The sequence below is a fragment of the Peromyscus maniculatus genome, chromosome 2 (assembly GCF_049852395.1).
Source record: "Peromyscus maniculatus bairdii isolate BWxNUB_F1_BW_parent chromosome 2, HU_Pman_BW_mat_3.1, whole genome shotgun sequence".
In the NCBI taxonomy this organism is placed as follows: domain Eukaryota; kingdom Metazoa; phylum Chordata; class Mammalia; order Rodentia; family Cricetidae; genus Peromyscus; species Peromyscus maniculatus.
Window position 1 is genome coordinate 155,948,825 of NC_134853.1, and position 7,031 is coordinate 155,955,855.

The following is a 7,031-nucleotide window of genomic DNA, read 5'->3' on the forward strand; positions in this document are numbered from 1 at the left end:
GGGTTAGCTTCCCAAGAGCCAGGCCTGGGCTGGACTCCTGTTCCCAGCTCAGCAGAGCATGAGGTGATCAAGGGCCTAGCTTTTAGCAATGCACAGAAAAGGGTGGCTAACTAGAGTGATCACTCACGCCACAACTATGGCATGACAACCATTCTCTGCACACAGGTCTCTAGCTCTCAACTGCCCTACACCATAGGATCTAACTTTCAGGGATGAAGAACAAAACCTCCAAGAGGCAAACAGGCTTTTCTAAAGTCCTACCTATGGATGGCAGACACCTGACACTATTTTGCCCAGTTTTGAAGCTATGGACCCATTCTTGCCATGCTTTTAACTCAGAGCGCCTTACTCTGAAGCCTGTAACTCCTGAAGTAACTCCGATGCTGTTTCCTCTTCCCTAGCTTCCCATGGCTCAACCTCAGTGGCAAGGGAGGCTCCTCTTTAACATCTGAAGGAGAAAATTCATACAAGGGAGGCAAATCCAGAAGCCAAAGCCACAGCCTGGTCGCCCATGAGTCACTTCCACCTCAATCTGACCAAGTAATGGCAACAGCCTGTCACTAGGGTGAGTGACGACTTTGTGAAGGGAACACGGAGACATGAGAGGAGCCAAGGATGGATCTGGCACACTGTGACTTGAAAGGTTATGCCTGACCCTCTAACCTCAGGGGCTGGAAAGAGGCACCACATCACACACATGTATAAGGAGAGGGAGAGCTAGGCACAAAACCTACAGGCCCAGGTTCAACCTGTAAAATCTTGTAAAGCTCAACTCTAAGCCAGTTTCTCATTTGCAAAATAAACACCTGTTCCATTGGCCATACCAGTCCTTGCAAAGATGAACATGAAAGCAGCCTGTGACAGCTTTATAAACAGATGACATCACGGCCCACATGTGCTTTTTCCTTGCTGTTTTCTTTTGCATTCCTGATGTCCCCCTCTCCCTGCTTTTCTTCTTGTCAAACATCTGAACTCACGATGTTCAATATCACATGAGTTCAACATGCACAAAAACCTGGGAATGATCCTCCTAGTCCAGCCATTTTTAAAAAGTGCCAAGCAGAGGCTCAAACACCTGCTAAGACAACAGACATATCACACAGCATGAGCCCAGAGCCAGCTGGTTCCTGGTGCACTGCAGGAGCAGACCTGCTGCGGCACAGAAAGGGCCAAGATCTGTCTACTTCTGTCAGTCTGAGCTCCAGGGCTGCCCAGACACTCTCAGTTCACTTGACAGCAGAGCCTCGGCGGTCGAGATTTAGTGTCTCCCTAATCCAACCCTTCTTCATGGGACCATTGCTATCTTGAGGCTGCTTCCAGCTGCAGATCTAGCCATCTAGACTCGTCCCTGTTCTTCTCAACCTCCATCTACAGGACTTTGCAAACCAGGGAGCTTCCACTCTATTAGGTACATAACTGCCCTCCTTGAGAGCAGAAGGCCACCAAGAGAAACCAAACTGTAGGAAATCCTGAGTGGCTCAAGAAAATAAGGCTAAGCATCTTCCTTATTTCCCCACTCTGGCTTTGAACCACAACAGAACACAGAGGCTGTCTGCTCCGAGGGTTTGAATGCATGTTCTCAAGAGTCCTGCTTGCACATTCCAACCAGCCTTGAAATAAACCAATTCCTCCTAAATCCCCACCTACATTTCATTATTCCTAAATCTGTCTACAACAGAGGCTGTCTCAGACAAAAAGCTCCCCAGGGGCAGTCGACATCAAAAACTCAGCATGACTCAATTTAAAAAAAGATGATCCTGGCTGCAAGTTACCTAAAAGGCAAACTAATTCACAAGAATCACGCAGACTGGGGACTAGGGGATTGGCAAGCAATCTGTTTGAGAACTGGAAATGGGATCCTTGGTTGGGGGGGGGGATAGTGGGGCTCCTCAGAAGTCAAAGAACGGCTGCAGTGACAAGACTGAGGCTGGGAGCTCTTTTCACAGTAGTTTTGGAGTCTGTGCTCTCACTAGAAATGAGAAAAACAAACTAGTAAGCTTCTTGAGACCTGGGCAACAGCGGCCAGGCTTTTCTTACTGCTTCTCTGCCACCTAGTGGATATTCTGCATCATTACAGAGCTACTTCAAGGCCATTCAGACAGGGGTACTGAGGATGTCTGACCTTCATTACTTCACAACACTGCAAAGCAGGCAGATGCCCTTTTTCAGTTAGGGTAGTGGTTCTCAACGGTCCCAATACTGTGACCCTTTAATTGTTCCTCATGTTGTGGTGACCTCCCCTTCGAACCATAACATTATTTCATCACTACTTCATAACTAATTTTGCTACTGTTATGAACTGTAATATCTGATGTGATCCCAAAGGGGTCTCTACCCATAGGTTGAGAACGGCTGAGTTAGGGAAAGTCATCCCAGGGTGCAGAAGACAGCAGAAAACACATGGCCAAAGTCTCCCTCAGGCAACACAACTGCTTCTGAAGAGAAAGGAGGCTCCAAACCCACAGCGATTTTAGTTCTCCTTCAAGTCCCTACATGTTGCTGATCCCTCTGGCCAGTTACCAGCCAAGTCAAACAGATGACACCAGCTTCCTCCAGCCCCAAATACACATGTGCATATCGCCCCACTCAATTTCCCCTTTTGAAAATTAAAAGCCATACAAAAATGTGTACTTGGGTTCACAACGGATGGAAAAAGTGTTACCCACTCATGGATCAATAAGCAAAACGTGACAGTCACAGGCCAGATGTAAAGAATGAAGCAGGCAGGGCCTACGACTTAGTAGCAGAGCTTGCCTTGAATTCCTGCAGACAGGGGATGAAGTAGTCACACACACATGCTACAATACACAGGGCCCTTGAAAACACACTAAGTGAGAGAGCCAAACACAAAACACTATGTAATACATCACCCTGTATACATACATAAAACTTCCAAACTGAGAAAACTTAGGGTAATAGACAGCCTGGAGGCTGTTTAAGACTACAAAGAAGGGGCAGAGGCTTCGAAAGGAATAGCTCAAGGGCTCTGGAGCTTCTTTATGAGGTACAATGTTCTAGAATGCCTGTATGAAGAAAACCCGGAGCAGAAAAAGGGCTTCTTGCCAGCTGATGCCTTAGACTTAGGATTACAGATAGGCGGCTGAGTCTCCAAAGGTAATGGGGTAGATTGGGGGTGTTTCTCATGATCCTGACTTTGTATGAGTTTAGAATTACTATGAATTTCGAACACCATCACATTACTGTTTCTTTACCCCATCTTTCGCTTTCCTGAAGGTGTGTTCTGTCCACTCTAACAGAAGCACCGTGTACTAGTGGGGCTAACATCTGAATGTGCTAAGTCAGGCCAGAGCGAGACATTAGGAAGACAGCCTCAGTGCCTAGCACAGTAACAGTCCCAGCTCTTGATTCTGCCCTCACCTCAGTCTTCCAAAGATTTGGGTGGAGTCTAGCTGGCCTGCGTAGTCAGGGGAAATTCCCCAGAGTTCCTGTTTCCTGTGATATGTTTAAGTTCTACTAAGTTCTTAATAGCAAAACCTCCTTCAGGAGAACCCACGGTCCTGTCCCCTAATCAGGGCTGCATGACCCAGGTTAGTCCTACCCCTAAATGAGCATTATTCAAATTCAAGCTGTCTTTTCAGAAACTGAAGGATTAAAGGTAAGCCTGGGTCTCTTCTAAGTATGTAAAACCTTCCCTAAGCCAGGCAGTGGCGCATACCTTTAATCCCAATATTTGGGAGGCAGAGCCAGGGGATCTCTGTGAGTTTGAGGCCAGCCTGGTCTATTGAGCAAGATCCAGGACAGGCACCAAAGCTACAAAGAGAAACCCTGTCTCAAAAAACAAAATAAAACAAACAAACAAAAACTTCCCTAACAGCTGTGGTTGTAAATATTCGTGAGTGCATGTGCTTGCCTGGCATGTACCAGGCCCCAGGCTTGGTTTCTAGCACAGCATAAACCAAGCATGGTAGCATATGCCTGCTTGGGAGTAGAAGTAGCAGTATCAGAAGTTATCTATCCAGAGCTAGTAAATATTCTTCGTTCTCTCCTTTAATCCCAGCATTTGGAAGGCAGAGGCAACTGGATCTCTATAAGTTCAAGGCCAGACTTCTCTACATGGTGAGTTCCAGGCTAACCCAAGCTATTAAAACAGAGGGTGGGGGTAACTAAGAAGCTAGAGTAAGGCCTACACCAATGGTATTTAAATCTCTTAGCAAAATCCCATGCACAGGGGCACACAGCTCAATTTGCTTGGGGCAGTAGTGCAGAGCAAAAGTGATGAGCCTCCATGAGCTGCAGGAGCTGCTTCACACTAGCTTTTGTATCTGTAATGGGGTTCTACCACACAAATCAAAAAGTCTCCAACTCCCAGAGCTTTTTCCAGTGGTATTGTCAGCACAGTGGGAGAAGTGGAAGGGAACATCAAAAACCACGCTGCAGCAGAAAGCATAGCCAGCGCTCGAGCCAGCCACTGGGGGTCTTGGAAGAAGCTGGCAGTGAGGACAGAGTCCTTACAGCAGCAAAGCAGTGAGTGCGGACTGAGCTCAGCTCCCCAGAGGCCAGGCAGGTACTGTCTACTATTCAGATGGAGGGATGGCTCTAACTAACTTCACTATCCCTATTCCCTTAACTAATAAAGGGCTTCCTTTTACAAGGGCTTCAGAAAGGAAGACTCAAATCCCCTTCCATCAGACCAGGACAGGACGGTCCTCTGATGCTCCACAAAAGCCAGACAGCTGGCATCAGGGCTCCAGGTTAAGTCTAAAACTTCAGGCACATTCCCCACACCTCCAAAACTGGTTAGAGATGAGAGGAAGAGATAGGGAGAGGAGATGGGGGTGGGGGGAGAGAAAGAACAAACACGAGGATCCCTCATTCACGGAGTAGCCCAAGGGCAGGAGTCAGTCAACAGACCTTTCTGGCCCTGCTTGACAATGACAAGGAAAAGTGAGGATGCTACCCACTTTCCAGCCTTACAGAAAGCAATTCTCTACCCTCAGCAAAACACAACTACTTCCACTTTGCATGGGAAATGTTTACTGGCCTCAAATTCGAGATCAGAGGAGTAGTCAAGCCAAACTCAAGCCCCAAGCCTATGTATGCAATCTGCACAGCACTACAATGCCACGATGTCTAACTTCACTCTCACCGACTACCCCTGCCTCTCTCCTCAGGGATGTGAGAGGATCAAGTAAACCAAAAATGGCTGAGAGCCTCTGTTGGGAAACATGCAGCTAGAGCCCAATTGTCAACCTAATTCGGGGCTAACAAATGAAGGGAGGAAGGCAAGCAGGCTTTAGGGCCCGGTTTCCATTCCCAGCCTCGGGGACTCACCTAGGCCTGGCCTGCTCTCATCCCCACCTCCTCAGTGCTGAGAATCAAACCAACCCAAAGCCTTGGGTATGCTAGGCAATTGCTTTCCACTCAGCTACACCCTCAGCCCTTTCAAGATCCTCTATTCCAAGGGTTCTCAACCTTCCTAATGCTGTGACCCTTTAAAGCAGTCCCTCACGTTGTGGTGATGCCCAACCACACCATTATTTTCCTTCCTACTTCATAACTATAATTTTGCTACTGTTATGAATTTTAAATGCTTTGAAGACAGAAGTTTGTCAAAGGGTCATGATCCACAGGATGAGAACTACTGCTCTAAGCCAGGGAAAGGAAAGGGTGCCCTACTCTAGCATTGGCCCTATGGTTCCTTCTCTAAAAGGCTGCTTCCTATTTACCTGCCCTGCACAGGAAGCCTTTTCCAGCGCTGTCGGCCCTGACCACTGTGAGATGCTCAGGCTAAATTTTCAGCTGTGTGATTAGTCACATGGATTTTACTTCCACAGAACACTAGTCAAACCCACATGTTCCAAGTCAGAAAGATCTGTTCTAACTCTGGCTGCAGACATTAGGGAATTTCAGATCAGAGTCCTTCTCTAGTCCATGAAGGTATCTGCATTATCAGCTTCACGGGCTGTTATAAACTTTAGTGTGATGCATACTCTGCACTCAGTCAACACAGCTATTACAGCAAACGCGTGTTGTTTCTCTTATGGTCCTGAATGTTAAGGGCCACTCCCCTCTTTAGTTGCAGGCCTTTGAGAGTCAGCTCTCCCCACTACACATATCTCTCCTCATGTTGTGGTGGAGCAAGACTCTTGGCTTCCCCTCAACATGCCCAGGCTCTCCCCTATTTGTTCAGGCTCCCACCCAGAAATTCTTAGCGATGCACCTTACTCATATACCTACACACTCATACATCACATTATTTCTGCATGTCAACTAAAAGGACAATTAAATGTCATTGGTGGGAGCAGTGGTACAAGCGACAACCATGTCATCTCCAGAGCTGACAGTTCATTTTTTGCAGAAGCCCTTCCTGGTTTATCTTACCCCCTTCCATATATCCAACTATGATTTCTCCTACAGTGTTCAGTAACTCCCCACTTACTTTCATTCTGACAGCTTTCATTCCAGTTTCTATCCCAAAGACCTCTCAGCAGTTTTTTAAAAATACATTGTCTCTACACAAAAGGCATTTAGGAGACGTGTGGTTTTAAGCATTTCTTATTCTTTCCAGCAGAATCCTTGTGTTAGCCATCCTGAAGACGGTCCTTACCATTCTGAGACACAGAATACCACACAGCTTGTCTGATCTTCAGACATTGATTATCCAGGGACACCAAAAAGGACAGAAGCCAACTAAATACTGTGCACATGAAGTACTTCTATTAAAGAGCTAGAGAGAAATACCACCTCTCATCAGGCTCTTCCTAAAGGAAGTGGAACTTCCTTGCACTGTTAACATTCTTCTCAAAAAAAAAAAAAGACTGAGTCTGAGGGTGTAGCTCAGTTGGTAGACTGCTTGCCTACCATGCACAAAACCCCATGTCTGACCTCCAGCACTGTATAAACAATGTGGCAGTTCATGCCTAAAATCATAGCAAGCAGGTGGACAAGGTCATCCTCAGCTATATAAAAAAGGTCAAGGTCAGCATGGGCTACAAGAGTTCCTGTCTGGAATTAATGAGCTTCTGACTCAAGGAAGAACAAGTGAGTGAGTCTATAGCTAGCTAGAGAAA

General features: G+C 46.7%; 1 long non-coding RNA gene across 1 annotated transcript; it reads left to right on the forward strand.

Moving 5' to 3' along the window:
- The first annotated feature begins 3,010 nt into the window (after positions 1-3,010).
- Positions 3,011-6,701, forward strand: LOC121827420 (uncharacterized). The gene is made up of 4 exons (XR_006069707.2): positions 3,011-3,114; positions 4,019-4,077; positions 4,343-4,525; positions 6,533-6,701. It is a non-coding gene; the product is annotated as an uncharacterized LOC121827420 (long non-coding RNA).
- The last annotated feature ends 330 nt before the right edge of the window (positions 6,702-7,031 follow it).